Genomic DNA, 18,795 nt, shown 5'->3' with positions numbered 1-18,795 from the left:
CGGACATCTGGATTGCATCACACGACGTACATTTTTTACCGAACCTGTTGCGGAGCGGCTGAGAAAACTGAGACCCGAAAAGTTTTTTCTAATACCAAAAATGGATGTTTTTTCTGCTGCGATATTGCGCAAAGTTTTGCTGATTAAAGATTGTGGCCGGGTAACAGTTTAGAAACGCTCGATTGAAAACGCAAGCGTTTCTTCCTTTATAGCTGTTTACCGACGAAGGAGCTGGGATGGCTGGACTGCAGAATTGTATCAGAGGTAATCAAGGAAACGAGCGGGTTTCTTCCGAAATGCTGTCCAGACCTCGTATGCCCGGATATGACAGGTAACTAAGCTATTTAGTAAAGAGTGTGAAATTAATTCTTCTTTGGTATTCTGAGGCCTTAAATAGACTGTTTTCATTGCAGTTATATTGTTTGCTAGGAAATATTAAACGCTTATTTATATCCACAATGTCAAAAACCGCACTTCCTCCAAGGAATGTGCACTAATTGACAGAAGCCAAAGTGATGGTGATGGCACGTATACCGCATGCGCTATCCTGTCATAGTACAGACATTATTTACATAGTTTTGTGATTTTTAGCTGTCATATTCAAATTTTAATTCACTCCAGATAAATGAAATTAAGGATTTTAAACTGCTAAAATGCGGAGCACGGTTCAAAAAACAAAGCTTTTCCAAGGATGCTTTTCTGAACGTTTTTTCTGTGATCTGAGGGAAGCGCTCCAAGTTAGCAGAAAGGATCAATATTTCAGCCCTTGCCCGTAGAGATAGCGATAGTGGCTTCGCTACCCTCTGCAGCAAGCCCGCAAGTCGACGAATATGTGAAGGCGATATATTCAGGAAGGAGAACGACCATTTCATGGATCGATGCTACGTCGCAAAGAGTGTAGAACATTGTTGGCGCAAGAGAAACATCTCCAGTTAGTGGAAACAGCTACTCTCATTAAATGCAGCCCGGATGAGCGTCTCCCTTTGCATGTCCGGACCCCGTGGAGTATGTGTTACGGGTCCAATGGACCTATTTTTGGAAATGTGTGCGGAGAGTTTGAAGGATGCTTCACTCCCGCCACCGGTTGGCCCGGTATTGCACTACCTCCGGGATCGGCCTTGTCTTTAGCGCGTCTGTACTATCCTGTCTTTCTATCCCATCTTTAAACTCTCCTACTGTCTGCACGTGGTAGCGATTGTAGCTCGGCTTGAGCCAGTGAGCTGGCCTGGCAATTTACGTTTCTTTCTTCCTGGAAACAACAGACAGACAGACAGACACACCGCTGCCAAAACAGGCCGCGTAGTCTCTCTAGTCTGGGATATTGTGGAAAGCGCCAAGCTCGGCGTAGATGACGTCGTAGCTTTAGTAAACACCTAAATAGCTGCACTTTGCCACAAATTAGAGGAGCTTGAATCACTTCTCAGAGTAACAGTCGTTCAAAACTGATCACTTCCTGGTACCTGGAAATTTCCTCCTCTTACGCCCAGCCAGAACCGAAGCAGCGAGAGCTGCGAGTCAGCAATCTGTACTCTGCATCAGCCTCAGAGCCAATCCTTTTAATGCGATGGCATTAAAGGAGTCATGCAGGCGAAAACAGTCCTGCGCCGACGTCTGTGGGAAGCATTCACCTTCCAACCGTGGCGGGTGGCAGGTAGAATATGGAGGGAATTGCTTCTTCCCACAAGGTAGAAGATAGAGGTATGGAAATCCCTCTCATTACTTGCAGGGGAGAGGGGAGAGAGGCCGGGCTAAGAAAGACGCAGACAAATAGAATAAAGGAAGCAGCTATGAAACGAAATAAAAAGAATAGGATCAGAATGAAATAGCAATGCACTGAAATAAAATCACAATGAGAATAGAACAAAATTGCAAGTGACTGGTGACTAGAAGGCAATGGAATCAAGAATTGGAATAGTCGTAAAGATTCTCGAATGAAAAAATTGCTATCACATTTTCTGTGCATCAATCTTGTTGATCGCCCATAACTTTTTCACCCGCAGCAATCTCGGCGGCTTATATATGGTCATGCTGCCTCAAAACTGCCCCACGGCTTTCTTCAGACTACACGATTTGCAGGCCGATACAAAAAGAATCGTTTTCTTCGCAGCAATGGTAGCGCTGTATGGCGGCCTTCTCGTAAAATGTCGCTGTCTTTGGTGCAAAGAAAAAAACTCGGGGCTTGACTCCCATCCTTCCGAGGTTGGCTGCTCAAAACTACCCGTCCTCCTCCTAGAAGGAGATGACAAGTGTTTTCCAGTTATCTCTACGCCACGAAACTGCGCCCGAAGTTTTCAGTCATTCTTGACGACTGTTTGGTCCACTAACATGAACATTTAGGCTTGAAGTGCTGGTGATTGGTGTCATAGTTAGCGCCAAGCCCACACATGCGGCAAGGCGGTACACGAGAGACGCTAAGTAACGTCATGCGTTCACCAGCTCTGTATCACAAGCTTGGTTTTCTTTGTCTTTATGTTCGTGGTGGCTGTGTTTCCTTTATATGTGCTGCCAAGCCTGCAGCAGAAAACATTTGTGGGGTTGAATTGGGGAGTTATAATTAAGTTCTCCCCACTCAATCGCGGCTGACATGGTTAAAATTCGCCCGGACCCCACCCCGTGTTCGCGTACGCTACCGAGCGCACGCCAACCACGGCGGGCCATGCTCTGAGGGAACAAAGGAACGACACATTGGCTGACACAAACAGGCATTTATTGCTACAGTAACAATAACGCCAGCAAGCAACAAGGTACACAATGAATCGAGGTCGTCCGACTCGCCAGCAAGGTTCTGAGCAAATGTTCGCCCGCGCTAGGGCAAGGGATATATACTACAAAGGCCGCACGGGACGATATACGGGAGCGGGTCTCCCCGTTGCTTCCTAGCCCCGCCGGCGAAGAGCGGAGCCGCGATCGACACCTCCGCTCGCGCGGGCGATCCCAGCCGAAGAGCCCCTTGCCCCATCTCCCGCGCGCGGGCTTAAACAGTCTCACGCGCAGCGACGCTGGCGCCCTCCCCTGCCAGTTTATGTAACTGACAAGGAAATGCGTTCAATCTCGAGGTGAGGATGCTGCTGCACGGTGCCTCGCGGGAAAGCAAACACAAGGGGCAGCAGGGCAGGTCCCCACATCCTCCCGAACCTTAAATAGACCCACGTGCCTGAAAGTGCATGCTATGGAGGAGTCTCCTGGTTTTCATATTCTTGAGGCATGTCTTGAAGCGGAGGTCACGCCGACAGCGTCCACGCGGACTTCCGCGGTGTTCTGAAGGCGGCGTGAAGGTCTCCGCTGAGACGACTCGCAAGGCCCGCGGACTACCGTGTCCGCAGGCCCGCAAATAGAATGTCGGTGGGAAAACTGCAGGCCAGGATTCGGCATTGGTCGCCAGGGCAGCAGCAGCCGGTGCTGACTGCTGACTGGTCTCGCCGCAGCTGCCCCAGATGGATGCGGCGAACAGGATACAGGCCGCTCCGTCGCAGCAGGTGGCAGCGAGACGATGTGCACCGGTCAGCAAGCCTGGGTTGCTCCACCGGATCTGCAAAATTGCCGAAACGCTCTCGGCGTGCCTTTAACGTAGGTCACGGGAGGGGAAACGGCATCCACAAGGACCTCGTGGCACAATGCCTAACTCGCTAGCAAAACGTGTCGGTGGCTGGCAAACGCAAAGTTCGAGTGAACAAAGCCCTTTCTTGAGTTGAACGAGACTGCTCAGTTCTTGCGAGGTTACAAAAAAACGGGCTGGCAGCAAAGTGCGCCCCCTCTCAACAACACGGTCCGGTGGTCGTGTCTCTTCTGACGTGGTGCAGGCAGCTCCGAAAGCCTCAGGCCTAACTACCACTCAGACAACGACCGTGAACACAACAAAGACCCGAAACGGGTTACGTGCGTGCAGCCGCGAGGAGACATCAGCTTTGTCGGGTGGTCCTACCCCGCTCACTGTACAAAGCAGCTTCTGAGCGGTCGGCGCCCTCCGTGTCGAACGGTGTCGGAGCGCCCGGTGCCGACCTGCAATACCAGCGAGCTCGTAGCGGCACCCGTGGCCCCAGGCCACCCGGCTCTCGGAGCCGCGACTTCCAGAGTCGAAAAGGAGACAGTAGAGAAAATATATACAGAAACTCGGACCACCCACGCGGCTTCTGTACTCACTCGCTTCGGGCTATGCAACTCCGTGGGCGCTAGGCCTCGCGCTCCCTCGATGCGGACCAAGTGATTCTCATGAAGAAACTCCAGGAAAATCTTAATTAAAAATATGCTGAGCATGTCGAAAAGTTCAAACATTCTGCAGCGAAATACACCTCGCACTCAAGAAAGCATGCCGCAGGTCCTAGCGATCAAAATTCACACAAGGCCTAGCACTTGTCAAGTCCGGACAAAGAGCGTTCCTCGAACAGTACCAACAGCCGTCCAATGTTCCATGAGCGGGCCCCACGTTGGGTGCCAGATATGGGGTTGACTTGGGGAGTTATAAATAAGTTCTCCCCATTCAATCGCGGCTGACACGGTTGAAAGCCGCCCGGACCCCACCCCGTGATCGCGTACGCTACCGAGCGCACGCCAACCACGGCGGGCCTTGCTCTGAATAAACAAAGGAACGACACATTGGCTGACACAAACAGGCATTTATTGCTACAGCAACAATAACGCCAGCTAGCAACAAGGTACACTAATGAATCGAGGTCGTCCGACTCACCAGCAAGGTTCCGAGCGAATGTTCGCCCGCTGCTAGGGCAAGGGATATATACTCCAAAGGCTGGACGGGACGATATACGGGAGCGGGTCTCCCCGTTGCTTCCTAGCCCCGCCGGCGAAGAGCGGAGCTGCGATCGACACCTCCGCTCGCGCGGACGATCTCAGCCGAAGAGCCCCTTGCCCCCTCTCCCGCGCGCGGGCTTCAGCAGTCTCAAGCGCAGCGACACTGGCGCCCTCCCCTGCCAGTTAATGTAACTGAAAAGGGAATGCGTTCCTCCTCGAACTGAGGATGCTGCTGCTTGGTGCCTCGCGGGAAAGCAAACACGGGGCCTGCAGGGCAGGTCCCCACACACTTCACTGTTATTAAGCGCATTCGTGCGTCCTCTCTTCATTTATCCTGTTTGTTTGCTCTCTGTCCCGAATTGTTCACAGGTGTTGACATTACATGCACGAAGACACCAATATACAATGACGCTTTGGCCCTCGGTATTAGAGTACATGACTGAATACCCGGCTTACCAGTGTTAGCTGGGAACGTTCCTTTCTTTGATGAGGCGAAAGTCGCTCCCTGGAAAATTTCGCAACCGAGGTAGCACAAATTTGATCCAGTTTCTAATTGAAACACCTCACAAGCATATTGCGCTCAAACCTCAGCCATTTGAATATCCAGAATTTGACCCTTGATTTACGTGCGCACATACTTACATTCCATTTATTAGGAAGCGCTGAATCCTAGCTTCAGCATACGTGGCATATTCTATGCAAGAGTGTACCCATTCTTCGCTGAAGCTGGATAGAGACAACACCGAATAGGATAGCTCATTGTCAAGTTTTACTGCAAGAGTTGTCGAAATTGGATCCCCGCGGGTTCCGCGTTTTGCATTTCTGGGTTCCGCGAGCACCCACATTGGTTTGTCCCCCTTTTATGTACATTTCTTGCGGGCGCGTACGGAGCAGACACAATAGACAATGCATAGATGGATCGAAGGTAGGAGCGTCCGCTTTGAAACAGGGTGATGGTAGTTGCCATCATGCTCAGTTTTTTCCATTTTTTTGTGTAACTGTGCTGTAAATTGTTAATAAAATTCGCCATTTTCTATTAAGTACGTCTTAGTACACTTTTAAAATTATGTCAAATCTCTTCTTTTGAGCCACCAATTTTCCAATCGCTTTTTGATCATTTCCACCGCAGATTTATATGCATGACTTATGCAATCTCTGCACTCTAGTGCCTCAGGAAGGGTGATTGTGCCTGTGTCGACATCGGGATGGATACCATCACATTTTAGTATGAGGTATTCTATTAATTCTACAGATATACCACACACAGCACATGAGTCATATTCATTAAATTTCTTTTTGTCGCTGCGCGTTCTATGACACACTGACCTAGCTTCAAATAGGAGTGCACTGCCTCTTGAGTTATCATGAAAAGCTTCCTTCCTGATCTGCCTTTTCCAGTATTGATATAGTTCTACACTGTGCTTCTTTTCCATTGAATCTATTCACTTTTTACCTTCCGAGTTTTTAACCTGTCGCCTAATGCTCTTTCTTTCTCCTTCCTCGTGTCTGAGAAACTAACTGGATAGCTTTCTAGTTCTTTCCCGCCGCTGTGAGTCAACGCTCTTTCTGTATAGGTATTTAAATACTTTATCTGCCCACCTAATATCGTCCAAATTCCTCAAGCGTTCTTCGTATAGAATTGTACTCTGAGCTTACCGTGCTTCGTACGATGCGCCGTCCATATCGCCCTGTACTGCCTCGTTTGTGGTTTTCCCGAGGGCATCTAGTGCTAATCTTCCAACAGCTCTCTGATTTACTTCTATTCTCGGGTGAACTTCTGCCCTTAAGCATAGAACCGCATTCCCGAAAGTAAGCCCCGGCACCAGTATTCCTTTCCAAATACCTCTCAGTATTTCATACTTGTTGTACCCCCCCCCCCCCCCTATGCCCTATGTATCATCATTTCGGCATCTCTTCCCCCTTCTGCTTAGAGAGACTTCGTGCTTTTCTGTGTACATCTGCCCTTCGTTTACCCGTACCCCGAGATATTTCTATTCGGCCACTCGGGGTATTTCATCACCTTGTATTGTAAGCTCCTGGTCGGTTGTACCATTGAAAACCATCACACCTGACTTAGTTGCGCTAAACCTGAAACCTAGGCTCTCTCCTTCGTCTCCACAGCAATTAACCAAAATTTGCAAATCTTCCTGGCTATCTCTAACAGTACAATATTGTCCGCATACATTAAACCCGGTATTCCTTTCTCAACAACCTTTCCGCGTAATCTGTACGACAGATCATAACCTAGATTGCTACCTTCTAGCCTTCTTTCCATATTTATTATATGCAGCATGAACAGCAGCGGTGATAGAGGCAACCTTGCAATAATTCTTTGTGTACTTCGACAGTTGTACTCTTAATTCCTTCCCATGTTATCTCAACTTCATTTCTCGATATATTTCTTGTAGAGAATATTACCTCATGACCGACACCTTCACCTTTTAATATGTTCCACAGGAGTTCCCTGTTCACGTTGCCGTATGCATCACTTATGTCCAGGAATGCTAAATACAGTGGTCTGTTTTCCGCCTTAGCTATTTCTATGCACTGCGTAAGCACGAACAGGCTATCCTCTAAGCGCCTGCCACTTCTGAACCCGTCCTGAAGTTCTCCCAGATTTGAATTACTTTCTACCCATGACTGAATTTTTATTTTCAACGTGTGCATCACCAGCCTGTGTAAAACGGCTGTTATCGTAATCGGTCGGAAGGATTTTATGTTCGTGTTATCGCCTTTTCCTTAATTAATCAAATACATTTTACTCTGTTTCTAGCTGTGCGAAATTTGCTTTTTTTTATGACTGCCTCCAATGCTTTTATCAGCGTTTCCTTGCATCTTGGGCCAAGTTCCTTAACTACTTGAATAGAATTTCGTCTATCCCCGCGGACGTGCATTTTTTAATATTTGCTTCCGCCTTGTTTCGGTTAAGATGGGACAGTTCTAAGATGCTTTTTATTCTGCTGTTCTGTGTTGCTCCCTCATTTGGGGTGATTACCATATTGTCTTTCTTAAATAACTAAGCTATAATTGATGAACTGTAGTTCACAGCGTCATCTCCCTCTAAACATTTTCCCTCGGCATCGTGAGTCTGTTTCTGCTTTCTGTGAATTGCTTTGCCAGCCAGCTTATATGGTTCCAAAATTTTCTTGGCCTCCTTTAGGTGCATCGCGAAATTCTTCCAGCCAGCGATCAGAGGACTGCTTTATTTTATTTATTTTCTCGATAAAATACCCATTTTGGGCCTATTTTGTGTTCAGAGAACTGCGCCCTCTTTGCTTCTTTGTGTTCCCGTGATGTCAACCGTTGTTTTTCGATGGCTTCCCTAATTTTAGTATCCCACCAACTTCATGACTTCCTCTTTCCTCTCCAGCGGTTTACTCCTTTTACTTCTTTTATTTTTGTACTAATGAGTAGTTCTACCTGATTATAATCCCAATTTTCTATGGGATATTTCTCTATTGCTTCCTCTAAGCCGGTTGCTATTGGCGCTATTTCTTAGTTATTTAATTTTGTCTGCTCTTTTTGACTTGCCTGCATTTCACTTTTGAGCAGGGCTCGCAACTGTAGACTAATAGGCTTATGATCACTTCCGAGGTTGTACTCGCCTTCTTCGTCAATTTCCATTATTGCGAGCTTGCTATACTCCCCTTCGGCATTAAGCAGTAATCAATGGTCGTTTGCCTGTTACGAGATTCCCATGTGATTTGTCCCTCACATTTAGTTTCTCTATGTACAATAACTGGGTTGTGTCGATCAGAGATGTCTAGCACCAACTTCTCGTTACAATCTGCGTATCCATCAAAGATCCTCGATGTGCGCATTCATGTCCCCCAGCACAATAATATAGGCACCTTCTCCAAACAGCTTTATATCATCACTGATACACTTAACTGGATCTTTGTTTCCTTCTCTGCATTTGTCCTCGGTCCCTAAATAAACTACTCCTAGCCATGTCCTTTTACCGGCAATTTTACCTGATACCTAGACATGTTCTTTGCAAGTAGACTTTATTCTTTGCCAATTTGTTCCTTGATGTACCAGCATAACGACTCCCCCTTCCTTCCTCTCCTTTCTTGATCTGTTGCTCCCTTCCGAGACGTAGCCATCAATAAATAGTGGATTTACTAGATCCCTGAGATGTGTCTCGCAAAGCGTGTATACACCTACTTCTTCGTCCTTTAACTGCTTTTCTATTTCTAACTACTTCGCCCTCTTTTTTACCGCTTTGCATGTTTGTGTACCTGATCCTGTTGTTAAATTTCTTTTTCGCCGATTTCTTCCTGGACCTTCTAGTGGCCATTTTGTTCACGTCAGCTGCCATTGTTACACTTTATACTTTGCATCTACCGACCCCTACGACCTGAGCAACTGTGGACTCCCTAAAAAAGCTACTGCCCGGCCTGCCAGGCGCCAGCCGATCTCGGCTTCTAGCGTTCCATAAAAATATGTGCGATCTCGTGTAAAGCCTCCGCCAAAGCCTGCTCTATGCACTTCGCTGTTTTTGTCTGCGACTTCAAAGCCTTTCTCCTGGATTAATTTCCGTATCTCTCGATGAACAGCCTCAACGTCCTTGGCAACTCCTCCGCTACGTCCTTGCATCTCCGGCACTGTGCACACCACGATCTGGGCTTCCTGTGCTATCGCCCTAAAATCGTCCTCTCCTTCCGCTGATCTTTCCACTACTTTTGCGGCTTCACCATCCAGGACATCAATTGGCCCCGACGCTACCACTACCAAATTGCGCTCTTCAACATTCTCAGAAAGTTCTTTTTCTGTCGCTCTCAGTACAGCGTCCATTGTCCTGCTTGGAAATGCCCCGACCGCTACCCACTTATCATCCTTTACACGTTCCATTATAGTTCTCTTGAACCTGCTCATATTTGAGTCTTCACTGATAAGCACCAAGGTATTATCTTCCTCCATCCTAACGTCCAGTTTTATGCTGCCTCTTATCAGCCACTCTGACCTCCTTCCTTGGGGTTAGCTTGTACCCCTTCTCTCCATCGCCTCCAGACTTCCTAGATGCAACGTGTGCGCAGCTCTACCTGTCTGAACCGGCGTGAACTACTTCCTTGTCGCTGTCCATGCCAGTGCACGCCCCATCCACGTGGCTTGCGATGGGATTTCCGCCAATGTGGCTTCGCTCGGCGGCGTCAGCCATTTTTGCCTCCAACAATTGCCTAAGCTGTTCTTGAAGTATGCGCTTCTCTGCACTCTCTACCTGTAGCTCTCTTTCTAGAACATCCATACGTAAGCTAAGTTGGTGTTTGCTTCGTCAGCCCTGTCCAGGCGTGCTCTTAATACGCAGCATTTGCACTTAAAATTTGTGCCTTGGGCCCCCGCTACAGATTCGAACCGTGTTTCCTAAAAATTCATTGACGTCTCACACTACTTGCAATTAAACTTGAATTGCTTGACCATTCTAGCAGCACTTCATTATTGCTACCACAAATTGCTAGAATGTCTACAGGCTAAAAAAGAAACACCCGCAAGCACGTGCTCAGATCAAATTTTCTCTACCACAAAAAATGATCACCTAAAAAAACGAATAACTACCTGTCCAAACTAGCTAAGTCAAAAATGAGCGCTACATATCTATAGCTGCCAGCCGCAAAGCCCCGGCCGTTAGATCACTGACTTGCTCTTTCGCGAGCACTTGACCTAACTATTAGGTCTAAAACTAGCCTAAATCTAAACTGTCAAAATAATAAAGGAAAGAATTCATCGATTTGCCGTAGTCACGGTGCTCCGCAGTCGTGCTCGTTGGTCTGGTTCCAGTCACCACGCGTAATCCGAAGAGCACCGAAGAGGATGCGCAGCACCATCTCTTGGCGCTCCGAAGACTAGGCCCGCCATGTTGATTCGGTGGAGAAAACGAAACCGCCGCCCAGCGTTGTGTTGAAACGGCTGCGCTCCGTTTGAAATAGGAAACACCGATCCACTGTTGCGCGGCGTTGTGCTTTCTGCAAGGGCAGTACGATGCGCGCGGTAACCAGGTATGTTTCAGCACCTCGTTTATTTTTGTTTAACTTGGTGCCAACGTTTTAGTAACACCCAATGTCACGCTAGTTATTTTGTGTCAGCACCCTGACCAGTACACAACTTTCACTTCCTGCGCTGATTTTTCACAAAGCTGTTTTGCTGTACAGGTTATTTGCGTTCAAACGAGGTTAGGGATCAGTCTTTGTTCACTTTGATCAAAATTAGGAGTCGATTTTGTGCATTGAGTAGTTCTCCGATAGCGCATATTCGGTCGGACGTGAGCATATCGAGGCGTACCTCAACAAAGTAATAGGGGAGGCAAATTTTTTCAGCCAGCGTAGGCCTGTGATAATCAGTCATGTAGCTCAGTCGCGATGAAGCGCATTCATTAATTTGCCGGCAAATTGTGGCCATAGGCACTAAGTGCCCTCCGTATACGATCCTCAATCGCTCGTGCCTTTGTGAACTAAGTGCACTCAGAGAACCATACGCTGATTACTGTTCAGTTTTCAAAGTGTCCACTTGAGTTTTCTTGAGTTCAATTACATTTAGAAGGGCTAGAAAACTCTCTCGGTCGTGAGCCGGTGCAAGGTTCCCAGCGATGTTTTTCTTTAATGTCGCGCGATCACCCCCGCATGTTATGCGTGTTAATGCGTCTATAGGATGCGATATACACTATATATAAAAACTTAGGTTTGAATGTGTTAGTTTTTTCAGGTTGTCTACTTAATATGGAGTGCTAACAGTGCAATATGCCCTCCATGATGAACTTTCAACAAAGTGCAAGCCTGCTTGAATCAATGCTAGCAACAGCTTTGAAACGGTGACTTTGAAAATCACGCAGCTGGTTGAGGGTCTTGGGTGACTATATCGCAGTGCACGCAGCTGATAGCGTCAGCGCGCACTATAGTTCGCTGTGCGACAGAAGTTGGTCCGAACATTTGTGCACTCAGCGCAAAATAATTCCGCTCCCGACCCTAGCGGATGATTCTGACTCCACTTAAAAATAAGATAGCGACGATAATGCCCGACACTTCAACCGATACTTAAGTGCTCGTATTAAAAACGAGAACGAAACAGAGTTCAACTTTCCAACCCACTTTCCTGTGCCGATTCTTGCATCATCATCGCCAAATTTGAAGCGAAGCTGAGGACGCGGTAGGAGCATGCAGGCGCTGAGTAAAATCACCTATAATTGGTAAAAGGGGAGCAGAGAAAACAGCTCAGCAACTGGGAAAATCGCCTTTGAAATTCCACTCGCGAGATTCGCGACAGCTACACGGGTATCGAAAGTACGCATAGTAAACGACACCAGCTCGACGAGCTCGACCGAACCAGGATGGAAACCGCAAACTGTTGGCGCGGTGTTGCCAGACCGCCAAGCAGTTTCGCATATCGACTATTGCTGGTTGGCGAAAATAAAATCACGAGCGTCAGCTCTTATCGTATTGTCGGTGACAGCGTCGTCCTCAGCGCAGACCTCGGCAGCAAACCAAAATGCTGCACGCTAGCGAAGCCACTGCGTGCTTAAATTTCGTCAGGAGCAATGAGGAGTGACGGACGAGCGATTTCTGGCGCGCTGCCAAGTTCACAGGAAGACCCACTGCCGCCCTTGCTTATGTCAAAAACGAAACAAGCCGCGAGCCGCGCCACTACCGGCAAGCATCTGCTGCGCAAGTGTACGGATGTTTCGAGCGCCAGCAAAACACTGTCGAAGGGGCATTGTGCAGAAGGCGGCGAGTGTTGAAGTACGTGTACTCGTCTATGTCGCGACTGAAGCGGTGGGCCGCACCGCCGAGTCGAGCAAGAATAACAAAAAGGGCCTCTGCGTCTCATGGGTCATTTTGTGAGGCGATGCGATAGCGTCGTTGTCTCTGGGGCGAATTTTTGTCACCGGCAAGCCCATTTTCTCTGAGAACCCAGTAGCACCGAAATAGAAAAAATAACTGCCCCAGCAGCGGCGAACGGCAGGTATAGCGAATGAATGCTCGGCGAGCCGGCACATGATTCCGTGCGCAGCGCAGCCAGTCGAGCCCGCGAATGCTGTGGAACATATACAATGTCGCAGTAGTTTTTTGCGTTGTCGTCCCTTTCTTCGTGGCCTGAGAATGAGTGAGCGATGAGCATTAAAAAAAAACTGGTAGCTCGAAGCAAGGAAACAAACAAATGGTTGCAAAGGTGACGAATCGATGAAAAAAGAGCAAAGGCTCTATTTACAAACAAAACTCACTGTTGGTGACGCTTGAGACAATAGACTGTGATGTGGAGTTGGTTGAGAACCCTTGCTCTGTAGGCAGTGTTTTCTGAATGATCACTGAAAACATCCCTGAATTCACAAAGGAGTTGCTGAAGGCAGTTTCGCCGTTCTACCCTCAAGCTCTCCTCTGTGGGAATCGTTCCGAACAAGTCAATGAAGGGATGTGATTCGGTATCCTCAACTGTAAGTGGCATATTGCTAAGTGTACTATTATTTCTGATTTCGGTAGCGATGAATGCTGTGGGGGTAATCTTATGGCATTGATTTTTTCTACCTTAGCCTTACCCACCGGAGAGTCATGCGATATATCTGGTTCCATTCATCGGCAAGGTCCCGGCATCGCACTTGAACCTTTCCCTACTGTTGCTGTGTTGCATTTGTATCTCTGTCGGTAGACTTCTTAAAGCCTAGCACTAAAACGACAGAAAACCGAGCAGAACACATACCTATGACACTTACGCTGGCCTTCAACTGTCGCTTATTTCGCAGCGACGAGGTGCCTATTACAGTCGAAATCACTAGTGGGGAAATAATGCAGTGACACACACGCAGTAAGCATGCCACGTGCAAGATTCGAGAGCTCATTATTTGATATAGGTACACGTGGAGCCCTGAAACATCGTTCCTTCCTTTTCTATCCCCACAGGGCTTCAAAAGTTACACTGTCTGATTCATTATGGTTATGGCTAAATGTCGTTTTACCCGGAAGAAAATTTGCCAGGATTTGCTGTGCAGCGATCAGCCACGTAGCTACGGAAGGACGCCAATTTTACTGGAGTGAGCCATAACGGCTTGTTCCTCCAGATGCTCATTGCTTCTGGCGCCCTTCGTCACCATTTTAAAGACATGCAAGAACAATCATGAAAATCGTACTAGCTCAAATTTGGTAGAAAGTGTGTCACCTGCGGTGAACACTACGCATATATGAAACAAGAAATGCGCCATACCCAGGACAGACTACGTGGTTTTCGATTCATCGAACCGCGAATCTATATCTCTGTCGGAGAAGGCGTGGGTTGCGTGCCCTTAGCCCTAAACACGTTGGTGCTAGTCAAGTGAAAAAGCTTCCTAGCTACGTTCCCGTGCTTCGCATGCAGCCTACGATGATTTGAGTTTAGCTACTCTCGATGCTAAGAATTTCAGGAGAAGCGTGCGGGGTAGACAAGGAAAGGTATAATTTGGAGGGCATAGAATGTGCTCTGAGAGGAAGCTGAATACCAGAAATCATGAGTGGCTACGTCAATGATGCTTTTTAGCACTTGCGAACGAACAGTCTAGCACTACTAATTAAGTCTCCTTTGAGCAGAGGACCCTTTTTTGGTCCCTAATGCTAAGGAGCCAAATGACTACATTACGCAGAACAAAGAATCACCGAATGTCCCATTTAACTTTTGCATCTATGTGAAAGAACCGTTTCGTTCGATGCCATCGTGTGAAATAATGAATGCCTTGCGCTGAATCATTCAAAATGGGGCGTAGCTCTCCTTCTACAATGCTACTGGCATGTCTAATGCCCCCAAGTGCCCAGTACAATGTTCAATGACCTAAAATTTCAATTTCTTGCAGAACATGTTGAAATGCGAACTATATGTCCCTTTGATTGTTGGATTGCGCCTGCTCACAGAGGTATCTTTTTACCCAGTTGTGACCAACATATTTCTGCGTATATGAATAAAGACGAGGTAGCAGGCGTATTTAAACATCTAAATCCGCGGTTGCAATCACTGCCTCTAAGGCTCTACTTGGATGGAGGTAAAACTCCGTATGCTGTGCAGCGCGCGGTAAAAACCCCCTTTGATCTGAAATAATCAGGAGACCCAACTACGGTGTCCCTCATAGCGTACCGGTCAAAACGGCACGTTAAGCTCCCCATTTACAATTTTGACCATACAGTCGATCAAGCTACCATTCTTGGCTAATGCACCCTTTAGGTGGCCAATGTTTCTAAATTGAAACATACGAAAGTAATTTTTGTTTGAAAATATACCCTTAAAAATTCAGATTCTCGCATACTGCATGATACCTATAGGTGATATAGTTTTTGCAGACTGCTTGATAGTTATAAATGAAAAACTGAATACTGCGGTGTACTGTTTATAATATGCAGCAGCTAACTATTATGATATTCGTAGTTGTTTCGAATATCTTTTCTTCTTATGCCCTCAGACCCCGTTGATATAGTTGCTTTATACAACCTGATCACATCGCACAAGCCACAGTCACTGATCATTGACAGATATGCTTACTGAAAGTTTTTGGAGGAGGGATTATGTTCTAGGCTGTGTCTGCTTATTTTATTTCGTACATTTGGCACCGACTCTGCAGATTACTTGTTAAAATCATGAGCAAAAGTGAGATTAGAATAACTCGAAGTGCATCCTGTAGTACAGCATCTACATTTATTGCGGGTGTCTACCTGCTATTTCATTAACTTAGCTTGCAGCCTTGCGCCCGGCTCAAGAAGAAGACGCATACCCCAGAACGCTTGGCGGGCGCGCGCATATCAGATTTCGGCGGCTCTGCGATAGGATGTCGCCGGCGCGCCGTCTCGGCTTGCCGACGGCTCCGCTCCCTGCTCGCTGAGCGAGTGCTCTTAATAAAATTGGGGACACCACAGATCGTCTTGTGTGGCTTTTGTGAGATTCTCCTTCCAAAAACTAAACCCTAAATTTTCTGTACCTTCTGGCTACACGTTGCAACCTTCTGCAATTGGAATTCTTTCCTGTTATTTTGTTTCTAATTAATATATATTCCCCCGTTAACATAATCTCACAGTGGTTGCTCTGAGATTTCTTTAAGAGCTTTATGCTGTACGCGATAGCACCATTATTTATTTATTTATCCACGGGCTTGAAGCATTTCATACGTTCTTACTCTGACCTTCATCTCTGATATTTCGTAGATATCCTTAAAGTTTCGAGCAAGTGCACTTTTTCTTTAAAAACACAGTCTAATGTTTTCTCACTATATAGTTTGGTATTATTGTGATCAGTGGATGTTCTGGTTTTACGACTGCCAAAAAATTGTTCCTGTGCGACAGTTTGTACTTGAGCGTCACACCCTTATCATTCCAACATAGGTAAATAATCAGCAACAAATGAAATGGAAGATGCAGAAATATTAATATTAAAAGCTCCGACCAAGACAGCATGTTTAATATGGCTGTTTTTGCTCAGAATTGCGTGATGATCGAGAAAGATGTTTAAATTTCCAGTGGGAGGTGTGTACACGGCACGCATTAGTTTTTTGTTGTTTGTAGAACCATGAACAGCTACTGCTTCATCTTCATTGAAATTAACTTTTTAGTGGTCGCAAACAGAGTTGTGTTTGAGGAAAATAAAAATTCTGCCCTCTTTTTAATTTCTCTGCACAATGTCATTGACCTAAACCCAAGATCCGATAGTTGAGAGCATACACATTTTAGCTACAATAATTTTGGGAGAATACGCACCTATAGAGATGCTAAAAATTGTGTAACAAAGATTTGCATATTTTTCCAGTTTTTAGGCAAACTTCGCAAATTAACATGAATTAATTCAAATACAACACTGCTTTTACGTTCAGATACTCATTCCTTCTTATTCCAGCCACATAGTGTGTCTAGGGTCTCAGACATTTTAAACTATTTTCAAAAGTTCACAATCAAAATTAAGACCGAACAACAGGACACTTTCCACCTTTCGCACAAATATTTTTCCTTTATGCACCCACACATAACGGTAGTTTGTCTCTTTTCAAGCTGCGTCCCTCATAGCCTGAGCCGCTTTGGGACGTTAAACGCCATAAACTTAAATTTTTTTTTCAAGTTGCTCTATTAGACACAGGAATATTTTCTTGTGTGGTGTTAGATTCTCATTTATTTATGTACCTTTGCCTGCTAGACTACTTTTTTTTCAGCCACTTCTCTTTCAGTTTTTTTTTTAAAGCAGACAAGGATTGAGAGAATTTATTTTTTGTATATAGTTCAGTGCACAGCTTCTTCCTTCACACTAGGCTCGGGAAGGCTAAGATTAGCTGCTATTGAGGCTTTGACAGAGTGAGGTCATCATTTTAGTGAATTTACACTATGAATCTCTAGATTCTTTGTACGCGAGTAGGTCCCATAACCTGTTTACTTCCAGCACCACTTAAGCGAGCCGAGAGTCGCGATCCAATAGTTGGACCTGGAGTTCGGCTAGATCTTTCCTTACTTCGTTGATTTCCAGCTTGTGGGTTTCAAGGAACTTCGTATTTCATGATATTTTGTGCGCAGGACTTCCAGTGATGCATCCATCTTATGAACTCTTTCAGTTTGCTTCGCAGTCATTTCATCCGCTTCCTCGTCATTTGCTAGCTTTTCTTCCACGTTTCTTTCTGAACCATCCAGGCACCGGATTGCGTCATGCTATTTAGCCATGGCTTGCTCGCATAATGCGGAATCAAAACCGCCGAGTGAGCTGTTTTTTTTTATCAGCAGACGGACCTGATACATACAATCTTGCTCTACATGAAACGCACTTGCTGCGGTTCCATGCATGCAGCACGTCTATTGGTATTTCCTTGACACTTGTATTTGGTATTAGGGAACATTTTCCGACGTAATAATTATTCTCACGCTCAGAACACTTCAGGTACGGGTTTTCAGACGCAATGTTCTCATCCAATCGAGATAATCATCAAGGGTCGACACATTGCAAGACAAGGTGCAAGAGAGCTTGAGTCCTGAGGAGCAACTCGAGAATTTGGGCAAGAAGGCAGTTGACAATGCAGTAAAGCAAGCGCAGTACAATTAGATCCTGCTGGCATGCTGCGCTGGACTGCGACCGCCGAAAAACGGGCACCGCTTTTTATGAAGCAGCGGTCCATGAAGCAGCGGTCGGCGTGCAGTGATTGGCCAGCTTCTCGGTTACGTTCTTGTGTGATGTTCCAGGCCTTTGAAAGGATGTTTCTGCGCTGAACTTGATGTTCAGAGGTAGCTGCCAGAAGAATCTAAGCAGCAAAGGAAGGGTAGGACGATTAGATCCTGCTTGCAGGCTGCAACGGACTAATCGGTTTAGTTTAAATGTGAAGAAAACATAATATAGTGAACATGGTCCCTTAAATAAGCAGGCCAAACGCGTGCAAAATTAAAATATATTATGAAGACATCAGAAAGAGTATCGGAGCATAAACTTCTAGACGCGAAGTTTCACGACACTCTACGCTGGGCAGGTCATGTTATTCAGTAAAAAGTATCAATGCTGAAATCGTAGGGTTGCTCATAGAATTTGAGCTTAACTTTCTATGAATATAGTCGATTATATTTTGCTCTAATTGACTCGCGTTTACATTAATCTCTACTTGTACCAGGTTTTACTTCCGCATGTTACTTGAAAAACGTATACGTGACGCAAAAGAAAAGCCGAAGATTAATTCCTGGCTTGTTCAACTAGGAATATGTGTCCGCGTACTTTGCAGAAGCTTTGTGTTACGAACGGCTTTTGGAAACTATATAGCCAGAGGTCCAAACAATCCATTAATTTTTTTCTACCTTTGCTATGAGTAGACCGCGTTATAAGTTCACACATTACTTCTTCCTGAACCCTTTTATTACAACTAATTAGGTTAGGCCACTGGCAATAAATAACGGTTCATACTTGTTCACTAGTTTCATTGCGATCATCGGCTGTTTGCTATCCCTCCTTTCTACCTTGATAAAGGCTACAGCTTATTTTTTGCATAGCATGCAAAACATTGCAACAGGTTTCGTTCAGTGGCAGCGGATAGAGCATATGTTTAAGAAAGCGTAGTCTCATCAGTTCGCTTATTTGTGTATTTTTCTTTCGGCTGTG

General features: G+C 46.1%; 1 long non-coding RNA gene across 1 annotated transcript in view; it reads left to right on the top strand.

Moving 5' to 3' along the window:
- Window positions 1–213: 213 nt before the first annotated feature.
- LOC144119085 (uncharacterized) overlaps window positions 214–18,795 on the top strand; it is a 33,206-nt gene continuing 14,624 nt past the window's right edge. The window contains exon 1 of the long non-coding RNA XR_013312257.1: window positions 214–331. This is a non-coding gene — a long non-coding RNA (uncharacterized LOC144119085). The remainder of the gene's footprint in view (window positions 332–18,795) is intronic.

Source organism: Amblyomma americanum, chromosome 2 (assembly GCF_052857255.1).
Source record: "Amblyomma americanum isolate KBUSLIRL-KWMA chromosome 2, ASM5285725v1, whole genome shotgun sequence".
Classification (NCBI taxonomy): domain Eukaryota; kingdom Metazoa; phylum Arthropoda; class Arachnida; order Ixodida; family Ixodidae; genus Amblyomma; species Amblyomma americanum.
Note: the sequence above shows the minus strand (reverse complement) of the source record. Positions and strands in the feature narration are given on the sequence as shown.